Raw genomic sequence first — 14,513 nt, forward strand, 5'->3', positions numbered from 1 at the left:
GGGGGGGGGCGGCATCTATCCACCAGTTTGGGGCTCTCATTAGATTGTCAATAGTAAGGCCTTTCCAGAGACTAGCACCACTATCTATCTACCCACGAACTACCCCTGGTTGGATTAAATCAGGTAGTGATGGCAGAAACATTGTGAACATAATCTGGGAGGGGTCCAAGTGACTGCGGTTAGGTAAGCATGGTCGAGTCTGATGCCTTCTTATCTGAAAGGCGAAGAGGCAGATATTTAGACAGAGGGGCCATTCCTCTCTCTGGTCACACTGCCCAAGGGCAGGAGATGGAGAGGGAGGAGACTGATAAGGTGTCAGAAATAAGGGCAGAGGGCAAAAGACCGGTGTGGGGCACCTTCCTGGGACCCGCTGCCCTCCAATGCTTGCCGGGCAACTGGAGCAGGCCCTTGGGCCACCTGAGGGTGAAGGTGGGACAGGGCAGGCCCTGACAGCCAGATCTCTCTGGCCCTGAGGTAGAGGGAAGCCCAAAGGGGAAGTGCCCTCTTGCCTTGACTCACAGAGCCAAGGAGCTACGTGAAGCCGCTTCGAGAGTGTTTGGAGAGGAAAATTCTGGGTGTGGACAACAGGTCTGAAGCTGGCCTGGGCAGTGCTCCTCTGAACATCTAGTCCTCATGGCTCCCGGAAGGGTGGACCCACTTCTCTCTAGGACCCGACCCCATTTCCCTCCATACCCCCACACCCCTTATCCCCAGGAACACAGCCTGTCTCTGCTTGCTAATGGGCTATAGGATAGAGCATTGGTACTCCACACAGCTGGCCCTGATAACCTGTCTAGGAAACAAAAGTTCACCCAGTTGGAGCAATAACCTACCAAGGGGAACATGGGTCAGTGATGTCCTGAGGGAAAGGCGCTGGCCTTGGGCTGGGCCATCTTACCTGTGCTGGGAGCGCTCATTCCTCTGGGGCATATGGCCCCTTCGAATGCTCAAGCCATGCCCTTGAGGACAACCCAGCTGATAAGGTGTCAGCTTTTGGCTGCCCTCCAAATCCCCAATCTTATGGTGAGCATCCTCAGTTTCTCATCCCAAAATGGAAGGAGGGCTGGACAAGGGCTGGGAAGGTTTCTCACTCTCAAGGCTATGCCTCCACGTGAAAGGAGAAACCCCCGGCCTGCATGTTCCCGGTGCTAAGCATTCTGTCGATATTACCGAAGTCTCAGGACACTCTGTGATGTTCCAATGATGACTGCTGCAGTCACTGCTGTGACAGAGGCTCAGGGGTATCCAATGACTTGTTCAAGGTCACACTTCTGGGAAGTGGCAGTGCCAGGGCTTGGACTCAGGTCTGATTACAAAGCCCATGAGGTTTTCCTGCATCATGCTCTCCATGGTAACCTAGCAGGTGTCCCATAGTGAGAGTGTAGGGAGGGGGCTGTCCTTTCCCTGGAGGACTGAGGGCAGAACCAAGATGAAGGGAGGGGGTCACAGGCCTGTCTGGTGCTGCCCTCTGCTGTGTCCCAGCCACAAGCCTTCCCTTAGACAGCAGTGTTCATGCCTGTAATCCCCAAGGCTGCAACGCCATGAAGCGGAGGCAGGGCTCTTGCCCATCAGCTCGGGCCTTCTCAAAGACTGGCACTCCCTGCAGAGGTTGCAATGAGGCGTTCTCCAGTGTCCTCTCCCGATCCCAGCTCCCCCTGGCTCCAAATCATCCCACCTGGCCCTCTGTAGGAGTTCCAGACTGAGGCAGAGCCCATGGCACAGACCACAGGGAGCTGGTCAGAGCAGGCTGATCCCTTCAGGACCACCTGTCCAGGGATGGCAGGGCTGCAACGCACCAAACACCTCCTGTACCCATGGCAGGCATGGCTAATCAGCCACCACACTCTTCCTGCTGAGTCTAGGCATGCCCAAGCAATCCTTTGCACACCCTTCTGCCAGTCATTCTTAACTCCTTGGCACTTATCATGGCATGGAAACTTCTGGCACCTCCACCGCAGAAAGAAGAAGGAATAGAGATGCAAACTGTGGAGGTAGGAGATTGTGTTTTGGTGGTGGGGGGCGGGGAAGGGGCGTGCTTTGCTTGAGGCCACCACCCAGTCAGAGCGAGCAGAGACTGGAACACAGATTTCCCAATTGCTGCCCTAGTGTCTGTTGTGCTCTAGGAATCCCGAGGCAGGCTCTATTCAAGGTGAGAGTCTCGTGCATGGGCTACCCAGCAAGCCAGCCACACTGCAAGCTGCTTCACATCACAGCTGCCTGCCAGCGAGTATTGTCCCCGTTCGTGGGCAGAGAAATTGAGGTTCAGAAAGGGTGAGTGAGTCTACCCACATCACACAGGGAGGCTTCGATGAGCGAGGGCACTAGTTGTACCTCCTACTTTTATTTTGCACCAATGGTGTATCTTCTCCTATAGTTAGTGGCTATGAACTATCAAATAAAACAAATGAAACGTTTTTTCCTAAAAAAAATTTTAAAAAATTACTAAGGAAACTAAGAAATCAGAAGGGAGATCTTTCTGTGAGCTAGAGGTGGAACAGAGTCCTCATGGTTTTGATCTCAGGCCTGTCCTAGGATTTATGGAGCCCTGGTGGTACTTTGGGTTAGCTATTGAACTGCTAACTGCAAGGTTGATAGTTCAAACCCACCAGCCACTCTGAGGGAGAAAGATGAGGCTGTTGACTCCTGTAACAATTTCTAGTCTCAGAAACCCTATATAAAGTCACTAGGAGTAGGAATTGATTTGATGGCAGTGGGTGTCCTAACATTGGGATATCCTGGGTGGTTCAAATGATTGCTACTACTACTACTACTACTCTGAATAGTGTGGCTGCTACTACTACTAGTACTACTACTGAGTGAAAGGTTGGCATTTAAACCCAGCCAGAGGTGTCCCAGAAGAAAGGTCTGGTGACCTGTTCTGAACAGTCATGCCCTGGAAAGCCGTGGGGAGCAGTCCTACTCTGTTTGCACAAGGACCCCACTGAGCCAGAGTCCCCTAACATCTATAGATGAGGAAACTGAGGGCGAGGGCAGCAGTGGAGTTGAGCAGAAGGTCTCCCCGCAAACTGGGGGTGGGGAAGGACCTACCCCCTGGCCTCGGAAGCCTCAGCCTGTCCTCCTCAGCTGCTAGTGCTTCTGTAGGGGCAGGATGGGGCAGGGCATCTGGCAAGGGGCTCTGCATCCTTGTCAGAATCTGTGGCGCCTCCTCCAGAGACCCAGTGTGGTACCCATGGCTCTGTGCAGGGATGCCCGACACCCTCACGTCAGAGGGTCCAACTGGGCTAAGACTGGTGCACTGAGCCACAAAAGCCCTCCCCACACTTCTCAGATAGCCCACAGTTTGTGGTCCCAGCCACCTGGGTCTGTAGTCTATCACGTTGACTGGCAACTTGACTGTGCTTAAGGAGACTGGGTTGCCCACTCCAAGGCCAAATGTGGGAGCCACCTCTGTGCACCACACCCCATCCTTGGGAATCCTTCAGAAACACATGGAGCACCCCCTGCCAGCTGAAAGCTCGTGGAACCAAACTCATAGGCCCCGTGCTTTACAATGATGCACTCGTTTGGTACTTGATGCGGCACTCTTCAGTTCACGAAATACTTTTGGGTCACAACCTCATTTGGCCCATCTAAATGGCAGTAGAGTTTAGCTGTGAAGGGCACCAGGCTTGCTGGGTTCAAGCCTCCCTTGCTACCTGGAGGCTTCCATGGCCCCACATGTGCCTCAGGCTCCCCCTCGGTTCAATGGAAGTAGGAATGGTGGGCGGCTGTGCTTCTTGAGTGAGTAAATAGGAGCCTCTGAGCACAGCTCCAGGCACCCGGCAAGCTCTGCTCTTTCCAAGGGGCCAGGCTCTTGTGTGTGTGCGTGTGTGTGCGTGTGCGTGTATGTGTGTGTGTGTAGATATTAACCTTATAACAAAATCATATCCAGATGCTAAATTTGTAAAACATAGCAGAGGGCATTCTCTGAGTAGAGGGTGGGGTGAGCCAGGCTGGCCCATTCCCCTCTCCCCCACCCAGGTGTCTCTAGGAAAAGCACCTTGGACAGTGTGGGATGGAGAGGGTGGTGAGGGAAGCAAGGCTCCCATGGCCATCAGCCAGGCTGAGGAGCTGAAAGAGCTGTTTAAGAGGCAAAGGCCAGCCAGAGAAAGTTCCAGAAGGAAGGAGCTTTGGGCTTTGTAAGCCGAACAATGCTCTTCGGTTCCCTAGGCAGCATCAGCAGAGGGCCTGGGTCAGGTACGGGGCTTGCTACATGGACACGAGTATGAGATTTGAACAGGCCAGGCGGCATCTCTGCGTGGAGGCTGGGAGGCCAGGGAGGAGGTCTGCCTGTCCTGAGAAGAAAAGAGGAGGGTAGCTGGGATAGTCCCCAGGCAGTGCAGCCTTGAGATGCTTCTGGACTAAAGGATCCCATGGCTAGACACATGAGGGTAGGCTATCTATTCTGTCCACCTCAGGAGGTCCGGAGGAAGGCCTTAAAGGTCAGGCTTGTCCCAAAGGTCAAACAAAAGCCAAGCCAAGCCAGTAGCCATGGACTCGATCCTGATTATTTATGGCGTTCTCAAGTATGTAGAGAGCTATGCTTTATACCAGGGGTTCTCAACTTTCCTGATGCCATGGCCCTTTCACACAGTTCCTCATGTTGTGGTGACCCCCCAACCATAAAATTATTTTTGTTGTTACTTCATAGCTGTAATTTTGCTACTGTTATGAATTGGGCAACACCTGTGAAGGGGTCATTCGACCCCCAAAGGGGTCGCGATCCATAGGTTGAGAACCGCTGTTTCATGCGGTTTTTGTTATTGGGTCCTTACAGGAACCGACTGCCAGACCTTTCTTCTGAGGCGCCCCTGGGGGCGTTGGAACCACCAACTTTTCTGTTAGTGGCTGAGCACTTAAGTCTTTGATCCCCACCCCTTTCCCCTCAGACTAGTTACTGGTTCACAAAACACTAATATCATTAAATTAACTTTGAGGCGTCATAGAAGGAGATGGTGCACTGAGCTGCCAACCACAGGGCCAGTGGTTTGAACCCACTAGTCACTCAGGAGGAGAAAGATGAGGTTGTCTGCTCCCATAGAGATTTCAAGTCTTGGGAACCATAAGGGGCAGGCAGTTCGACTCTGTCCTGTAGGGTTAAAATGAGTCAGGGAAGAATTGATGGCAGTGAGTTGGGTTTGCTTGTTTTTAAACATCAAGGAATAATTGAATAATTGAAATAATTGAAAACTGCAACCTGGATTCTGGATCTAATACCGTGCCCAGCTTCGTGAAAGCCAGTTCCTTGGTAGGTATACCCAAACGGCCAGGAGTCTGCCCGAGGGGCCAGGGAAGGGGAAGGTGCTAGGCCACTTCCTGGAAGGGCAATCAGTGGTCAGTCATATAAGCTACTTGTGGTAGACGCTCTGCCAGCTTGGGAGTCAAGCTGACCACTCTGTCAACTCGGACCACTCCCAAAACTTGCCCACGCAATACATTCTGAAGGGCCCAGGTCCCAGTGGCAGCTCTCCCCCTGGTTCTGTGGGGCTGACCATTCTGGACTCTCAGTTTGTGGTTATTCATAACAACCAGGACAATGTGCACAACACTCATTAGGCACTTACTTTTGTCAGGTACTGGACCTGCCATTTTATGAGAATTGCCTGCCTAACGAAACAACCAAGGGCAAAGTGAGGAGCACCATTAACTGATGGGAAAGCTAAGACTGACAAAAACGAAGACTCTCATCCAAGATCCTACATCCAAAAAGCAGCAAAGCTCGGATTTAAAACCAGGTCTGTTAGATTTGAAGCCCAGCAACTAGCCCCTGTCTGGGGATGGTCAGCCCCTTATAGCTATCGCTATGTGCCTGGGCTGACAAGGCCGGATAAGCCCAAGGGGCTTCCACTCCGTGGGCCGGGCAGGTGTCCCTAGCACTCTGTGGCCTGCCTGGACCCCAGTTTCTATAGCTCCAGGGGTTAACAAGGTTCAGGAGAAGGGAGTGACCTCAGTCAGCGCCAACCTTCAACCCCATGAAGCTGCAAAAGGCACCTGACACTTAGGGAGGACTCTTTCCAAATTCTTCTACCAATCCAGCCAAAGGGGCACCATGCTCCCACTTTATAGATGAGAAAACCGAGGCCCACAAAGACTATGCACAGGTGCCCAGGGTCACAAAGGGCTGCTATGATTGGGACCTGGGTCTGACACATTGCAAAGTCCTTAGGATAATCACAACCCTACAATGGCAGGGGCCATGGCAGAGGAGGTGCACTGCAGTGTAACTATAGTCTGTGTCCTGGTGGGGACAGTGGTTATGAATTGGGCTGCTAACTGCAAGGCCAGCAGTTTGAAACTACCAGCCTCTCCAAGGGAGAAAGATGGGGCTTTCTACTCTCCTGTGGTTAGTCTGGGAAACTCACAGGAGCAGCTCTACCCTGCCGTATAGGGTTGCTATAAGTCGGCTTCAATTTGATGGCCGTGCGGTTTGAGTTTCTAGCCTAAACTAGAGACTGGGTGGTGCAGTAGGTTAAACAATGGGCTGCTAAGCACATGGTTGGCAATGTAAAACCAACAGACTTCATGGGCGAAGGATGAAGCTGTCCACTCTGTACAGATTTAGTCTCAGAATCTGCATAGAGCAGCTCGACCCTACCCTACAGGGTAATTATAAGTAAGACTCAACTCAACAGCAGGGGGCTGAGTGGGAGCCATAACCTCGCTACCTCCCCCACGACAGCTGGGTGGATGTCACCGTTAGGCACTGTCCAGTCCGTTTAGACTCACGGAGGCCTGATGGACAGCAGAAGGAAGCGTGGCTCGCTCACCGTTGTTATGGTCACGGTGCTCATGGTGGCAGGCACTGTGTCAGTCCATCTTCTCAAGGGTGGGACTATGCAAACGGGAGGTGCTTCGAGTCCACCAAGGGAGTGGGTAGCTTGGGACTAATGCAAATCACTTGGTGGAGTTGGAACAGTGCAATTCAGGTATATGGGACACTCTTGTCAGGACTGGAGCCCTGGTGGCTTAGTGGTTATACATTGGGCTGCTAACCACAAGGTTAGCAGTTTGAAACCACCAGCCACTTCATGGGTGAAAGCTGAGGTACTGTAAAGAGTAATAGTCTCAGAAAGCCACAGGGGCAGTTTTACCTTGTCTTACAGGGTTGCTATGAGTTGGAATTGATGTGATAGCAGGGAGACTGTGAGGATTGATCAGCTTTGCCATCCCACGAGGTTTAAAATGAGCTACCACCATGGCAGAGAGAGGATCGTATGACCATCAGGAAAGAAAAACCAGGAGTAGCGCGTGTCTTTTGGACCCGAGATCCCTCGCTGAATCAGGAGGCAGAAAGTTGTGACACCAGAGATGATGACAGATGGGGGACATCAGTGGCAGAGAAACGGTGGCAACGGGAGACCAGCAGGAAGCAGTGATGTGGACCTGCCAAGCAGAGAGTCAGAAAGCTGAGTGCCTCGGGAGGCAGGCCGAGAGTGTGCCCCCTCTGAGCACTGACTGGCGGAAGTAGAAGGGCTTTGCAGCACTTGCCCTAACAGTGCTGAGGGCCGGAGAGAGGCGTGTCTATGCAGGGAGCGGAGAGGAGGCTCTCCTGACTGATGAACTGGATCTGGAGTTGTTCCAGGTCCCGAATTGTAACCCAATAAACCCTATAACTGTGAGGATGGTCTGTGAGTTTTATGTAGCCACTACAATGAATTATTGAACCCAGTGCTGTAGAACGCACTGTGGCAGTGATGACCATAGGAATTGATAGAAAGGTTGGAAGATAAGAGACATGTTTGTAATCGCCACTTCATAGGAATGGGCCTTGGGCTGATGCTGGTGTCTCCTCTTCCCCCCTGTGAAGTCAAGGGAGGTCAGAACCACCCCCACCCTGTTTCTTATGGTCTGGGAAGAGAGCCAGACTCCCCATGGCACCATGTGACTTTGTGGCCCTGCCCTTCACGTCATGGCTTTGGTAACACAGGATGAGTGACATGATGTCCAAGGCGTCTCCTAGTTCAAATGCTCGGGCAAGAAGCTAGGGGAAGAAGAAATGTCTAAAAGGAAAGATGCCAACCTTGAATTCCAGAGCTTAAAGTCCAGGGGACGGCAGATAATGCACCAATCTATCAGCTGCCAGCCTTCAGGGGCCCCAGTCCAGGCTTGGGGCATCCCCACAGGCTCCTGGGGAGGGAGATTTGGTGCATCACAGGGCCAGTGTGGCTGGGGCAAGGGGCAGGCAAAAGACCTGCCTTCTCTTAGCAATAAAGTCACAGGCCTGCCTGGACATTGTGCCCGGCTGGGTGGCATCAAGATCTTCCTTACCAGAGAAGATGCTGAATTGAACCAGGATGCTCACAATTCATCTGCTTTTTAATTAACTTGCCCTGCTGCCTTAAGTGATTCCCTGCTTACGCTTATTCTTTTGAAAATTCCAAAGTGCTATTTCTGACCTGTGATTTACTGTGGCCGTACATCTCTATAAGCAGTGTTTTAGCTTAAGTGGCAGTTGCATATTAATTACAAAGTTAATTATGTGCTGTGTAATCATGCTGTAATTCATTAGTTTACTCTATACACCCTGAGAGCCTCATGCTAATAGCAAGATCTGACAGAGGGTTTCAGGAATCACCCAGAATGATCTGCCGGAAATCCAGAATGGGCTGGAAAGGGCTTGAAATTGCACCCAAATCCTACTTCCTTGGAACCTATTTGCTTTCTGAGGCTGGTTTTGTACTGGATGAATAGGCTCCTTGCTGCCTGCAAGCTGGAGTCTGCTCCTGGATTTCCCTCTGTGGAAGTGCTAGGAGAGGGACAGAATCTGTTTGAAATTACTTGTGGAACAGAGCACCAGTCTGGGTGAAACATGAACTGCTCAGATCACCAAGACAAAGCAGTTCCAGAAACTTGCACTGTGGGGAGATCTGAGGGTGGAGGAATCTCGATGGAGGAGGGTGGGGGAGGATTCAGCTCTGATGCAGTCATTTAGACTGGGAGCCTGAGAGTCTAAAGGGGGGAGGGGTATCCCTGGGACTTAGAACAGACTGAAACACCAAACTCACTACCATCAAGTCAATTCCAATTCATGGTGACTCTACAACAACAGACAGCTTCATCTTTCTGCTGGTGGGTTTGAACTGCCGGCCTTTATTATCTAATAGCACCACAAGAGACAGAAGTCTTCAAATCAAAAGCAAAGCCATTGCTGTTGAATTCCAGCCTCCACATGTCATAGAGCAGAATGACTACAAGGTTTCCTCAGCTGTAATCCTTCCTTGAGGCCACTGCAAGGGCTCAAACCACCAACCTCAAGCTGCTCACACTACCCAGGCTCCTTGGGCCTCTGGGCACCCGTTGCTTCTTCTCTACTGTATCCTAGGAAGCAGCCGGGCTCTGGAAGTGAGGATGCCCCCATTTCTCTCTCCCTTCTGTCCTGGCCCATTTGTCCACCCCTACCAGTATAGCTACGTGATTTCAGGGCCCCTGGTGGGTTCCGAGCCCACTTGCACAGAAGTATGGGCACTCACTCTATATCTGATCACTCCAGGCTTGTTCTAGGCTTGTTCAATTTTAGCACAATTTCTCCCAAGGCCTGGTGTTGTCCGCTCACTGAAGAATCACCCATGACCCTCCAGTGGCATTTAAAAGTCAACATGAATAAAAACAGAGCTGCATCTCTCCCTGCCCCCCTCCCCACCTCTCTCCCCCTTGGCATGCTCTCTCTATGCCAATCTGGGAATTGGATTTCAAGCCACTGTCATGGTAGGGGGAGGATTTAGAAAGGCTGTGGCCTACCCTGGACAGAGCAATGTGGTGGCTAAGACCCTCTGCTTTCCAAATATAAACCTGCTAGCTTTATTTTTGCTGACAGCTGAACGAGCAGGGAAAAGAAAAAAAAAAAGGAAAAGCTCCAGTTAACCAGAGGAGAGAAAGACGCAGAGCCCCAGCTGGCAGGGAAGGAAGGTAAATAAGAAGAAACAAAACATGTCCTTGTGCTTCAAGCGGAATGTTTAAAAAAGAGGGGAAAAGACAAGGTCAGGGGCAGATTTCATTTTCTACCAGTTCAGTAGGCTGCAGGGAGAGGCAGGCTGCTGCCGACTCAACAGGGTCAGGGCGAATGGGTTTTGGAGGGAACTCGTTCTGTGGGACAGAAGTGGAGGTGGGTAGGGTTCCTAGGAGCCCAACTGTTATAGTCTCCTTTTCAGGGACCACACTGGTTTCCCTGGTAACAGAGAGTTGGGCCTTCGAACTTCAGAGAGAGGACCAGGGGCTCACCTGGGCTGTTCCGGCCAACCCTCCGCTCCCCCCTCGTACCATCCCTCTCGCCAATGGCCAAGGCTTCACCAGCTGTGCCGGGGCAGCAAGAAGGCTAGGGGAGGCATCATGATGTCAGCTCGGCAAAGACCGGCCTGGCTCTCCTGCTGCCTGCATGCCTGCAGGGCTTTGTGGCTGAGCAGGTAAAATGCCAGCACCAGCTTGGAAACAAGACTGCCTTTGACAACACGAAGGACACCAAGGGGGCTGGGAGAGGCTCCAGGGTAGGTGGCCCGAAGACTGCTCTGGTATGGCCAGCGCAGGGGAGCTGGATAAGAACAGAGCCAGGTTGTAGCCACCTCCCTTTCCAGGCTCACCTGGTAGATTTTAGAGCCCATCTTCCCAGAGAGAGCTCTTCAACAGCTGGCCTAGAAAGATGCAGTCCATGCAGATGACAGCAAAAGGGAGTGTGATGGGAGCGGGAGAGACAGGAGAGGCGGCAGAGAGGGACCTGAATGCATTTGTAGAGCACTTATCCAGCCTGGCGCTGTGCTCTAAGTGCTCAATATACATTAACTCATTTAACTGGCTCTCCAGCTGCCTGGAGGAGAGGGTGAAATTATCCCCAGTGGAGGGAGATGAAGGGTTAAGTGACAGGCCCAAGGCCACCCAGTGAGTGGCAGAGTGTGAGTCACACCTGCCAGCCTCTGAGCTCAGTTCTCACGCCCTGAATCAGATGGGAGAGGGAGAGGCTGAGGCTAATGGTCTGTTCCTCTAGTGGTGAGAGATTTCCAGAAATTCCCTGCTCCCCTTTCCAGAGTCTCCTCCTTTCCTCTAAACATCCTGCACTTGGGCTTCCCCCAGCAAGAGCAGCCAAGGAGCAGAGCCACCTGAGGCCTGACCTTCCCTAGGGCCCGAGAGAGTGTCCGTTATAAACCGGCCTCTCTTAACCTCACAGCTATCCTATGAAGCAGCCCATTTTACAGCCCATGTTACAGGACCTGGAGGGTCCTGCAGGCTCAGTAATACACCCAAGTTTGAAAAGCTTACAAGAGGCAGAGCTGAGACTCAAGCACTGGGCTAATTTTAAAACCAAAGAATATGCTTAACTATTGATGATACTACTTAAAACAACAACTTTCTTAGCTTTTCCTGTGTGTAAGCACTCTACATATTTTAACTTCTTTTATTCTCTCAACTACTCTGCGAAGTACATACAATAATGAACACTATTCCATAGATAGGGAAACAAAGGCACAGAGCTTTGTAAGCAACACAATAAAGTACAACACAGTAAACTGTACAGCCCGGGCTTTCATTCAGCAAAGCAGACTCCAGAACCCAGACTCATAACTCTCAGGATGCACTGTAACCATTGGGTTAGCCTGTCTCTCAGCTGTGGGTCCTTGTCGGGGCACCCCACAAGGGGCAGGTAGACTGTCCCTTCAGAGAGCTTAGTTCCCTGGAAATACCTTCTTCTATGGTGTATGTGTGAGAACTGAGTCTCTGTATGTGGACACACACATGACTATGTGTGCAAATGTGCGTGTGCATGTGCCTGAGGCCCAGAGAAAGCATGCAGCTGATTTATAAGCCTCAGAGAAGATGGGATTGCAAATTGCACCCACAAATCTTTTTTATCGAGGTGTTTGGGACAGGTAGACATGTCGTGAATTCCCAAGAACAGGCAGGCCTGCACCTGGCCTTGGTTCCCTCACGCGTCCCGTTCTCGCTCTGAAACAGGACCTGATGATGAGGCACCTAGATGCTCTCTGGAGGTCCTTTGATGGTCAGCAGTCAGTTCAGCCCAGATGGTCTGGACAGCTCATTAGGTCCCTTGGTTCTTAGCAACATCAGGCCCAGGTTATCTGTCCTACCTTCTGACAGCCCATATGGTCCCACCTTCTCAGATGGACACTTCACTGTCCACAGGACCAAGCAGGAGGTGGATAGCCTGCACTCTCTGGACACTCCCCACATGCTGCATGCTATGCTAGGCTAGGCATTTTAACTGCCACGACCGCCATCAGAGGTAAGGTGCAGAGAGGCTCGGTGACTGTGGCCATGGATCTGAGCAGGGGCCACCTGGTCTTGGCATCTGTGCTTAGATCGACTGCACTGTGTCCCCTCAAGTCACACAGCCAGGGCTCCTTTGAGGCATCTTGGCTGGAATCCACACTAGGGATCCTCAGGGCCTGTCCCTAGCATTCAGAGGGGTAGCAAAAGGGCCAGGTTAAGGCCCAGCTGGGATCCCTCCATTGATGTTCACCCCACCTAGCTATAACAGATGCCCTGAACTAGAGCTGGGCCACATTCTCCATTCTAAACCCAGCCTGTTGTGACTGCAGAGGAGATGGGGCACAGGACCTCTCCCCATAGCACCTCCCCTAGTAGCCAGCTGTGGTGGCTTCTAGGCAGTCCCATGCAGTCCCAATGTACACCCAGGGCCAGGGTCTCTGCAAGTTCCATGGCAGTCCCCCAACCCCCAGGATGAGAGGAAGGCAAAGGAGGGGCAAGAGAAGGCTCTCACAGGGGGTGGCAGTCAGGATCAATGCAGGGGATGTGGGCAGGACAAGGCTTGGCTTTACCCTAGCCTGCTGTGTGACCTCAGCCCAGTCCACTGCCCTTTCTGAGTTCTGGCTTTTTTATTTAGAAACCAGACTGTGCGGTCCCTGGGAATGTTGCGAAGTAAGAGAGATCGCTTCACTCAATGCACCACACTCAGAAAGATTTCTCTTACTTTGTTATTGTTGTTAGTTGTTTTTGTTTTTTTTTGTATATGAAATTCAGGATAGGTAAACCTACAGAGACAGTAACTGGATTAATGGTTTCTTGGGAGTATGGCAGGGGAAGTTGGGGAAAATGGGGAGTTAACAACAAACAGTGAGTAAAAGACAGAAGAAATTGTCCTACAATTGATTGTGGTGATGATTGTACAACTCTTCTTAATATGATGAAACTACTGGATTGCATAATACATGAATTATATGTCAAAAAAGCAGTTAAGAAAAAGATTCTCTGACACACACACATACACTTGCATAATCACAAACATGGATCTGCATGAGCACAGGCACACACACACACACACACACACACACACACACACACACGCACACGCACGCGCAGTTTGGGTAATGCTGGGTTTGGAAATCTCCCTCTGGGCCCAAGCAGCACCACGTGCCCAGCCTTTCCTTAGGAGAGGCATCTCTCTAACCGGGCACCAGGGTGAGAGACCTGGCTCCTCCTCTTCCAGCCCAAACCTACAATTCAGGCTGGTGAAATGACAACCGTGCCAGCGGGTGGGGAACCTGGCAGAGACCATGGTGGTGGCTGTGAGGCGGACTCGGTACACACAGTGGCCCTGGCAGGGAAGGTCAAAGGAAGTAAAGCCTTGGAGTGTGCACTTTGGCGGGGGGAGGGGGGGGGGCGCAGGATGGAAGAAAAACATGAGGATGGGGGGCGGCACAAAGCCTAGAGCTGGCCTGAAGTGGCCTGTGCAGGGCAGATGGAGAAGGCAGGTCAGGAAGGGGTCATGGCTCTAGAGACACAATCACAGGAATGGGAAACTCTGCCAGCCAAGCCAAAAGCACTGCGCTAAGACCCAAGACAGGCAGACAGGCCTCTAGGTTCTGGGAGGAGACAGGCAAGAATTGTCCTATGTCCTGAAGCTGCAAACATCCTTAGCCTCTCTGGGAGGCCTCTTAGCTTTTTACACAAGGTCTCTGGGACCTGACTGAAGCTGATTGCTGGGGAACCCCTGGGTTTCCTTGGTCCAGGAGGTGCTGGGCTTCCCCTGCCTGTGCCTACTTTCCCACTGCTGGTAGGAGGGCACAGCACATGACCATCAACCACCCCCTCATGTCTGTCAAGTTGGATGCCTTGCCACTTGTCTCTGCCTATCTCTGCAGGGGCTCAAAGGGCCTGCTGAAGGCCACCCATCGGGGATGCAGCAGAAGCTGCACTGCTTGGGCTGCGTCAGCCGGAGCCCCTACCTCACCCCAAACAGTTCCCCTAGTGCACCTGCCACCAGTTCCTGTGCCAACCAGGAAGCGAAGGCTCAGTCTCCTGGGAATGCTGTCCCTGACTCTGTGGTGACCTTGGCACAGAAGACCCCATCCCTGGGTCTCGGCTTCCTCATCTAAATCAGGAAGTAGAGAAGGGCTTCTTCGGTGAAGAGCAGGAGACAGAGGGGCATCTGGGCAGAGGGCATGGCTTAGTCCAAAGCTCGGGGTGTGAGGGCAGCAGGGCATGTGTGCAGGGGGCTGAGCCAGGCACTGGGGTTGAAGTTGGAGTTAGGAGCAAGGTTGAAATGA

At 52.1% G+C, this 14,513-nt stretch overlaps 1 protein-coding gene across 5 annotated transcripts in view; it reads right to left on the reverse strand.

Annotated features, from left to right (window-relative positions):
* ZMIZ1 (zinc finger MIZ-type containing 1) overlaps positions 1–14,513 on the reverse strand; it is a 256,585-nt gene that overhangs the window by 126,004 nt on the left and 116,068 nt on the right. Inside the window, exon 1 of one of the 5 annotated variants that reach the window (XM_045283538.1) lies at positions 7,092–7,115. The exons of the other annotated variants lie outside the window; for them this stretch is intronic. The gene's annotated coding sequence lies outside the window, so the exon portion shown is untranslated. Of the gene's footprint in view, positions 1–7,091; positions 7,116–14,513 lie in introns of those variants that run through there. 5 annotated transcript variants of the gene reach the window in all.

Source organism: Echinops telfairi, unplaced genomic scaffold (genome assembly GCF_000313985.2).
Source record: "Echinops telfairi isolate 266 unplaced genomic scaffold, ASM31398v2 ScPeMD7_7462;HRSCAF=8500, whole genome shotgun sequence".
In the NCBI taxonomy this organism is placed as follows: domain Eukaryota; kingdom Metazoa; phylum Chordata; class Mammalia; order Afrosoricida; family Tenrecidae; genus Echinops; species Echinops telfairi.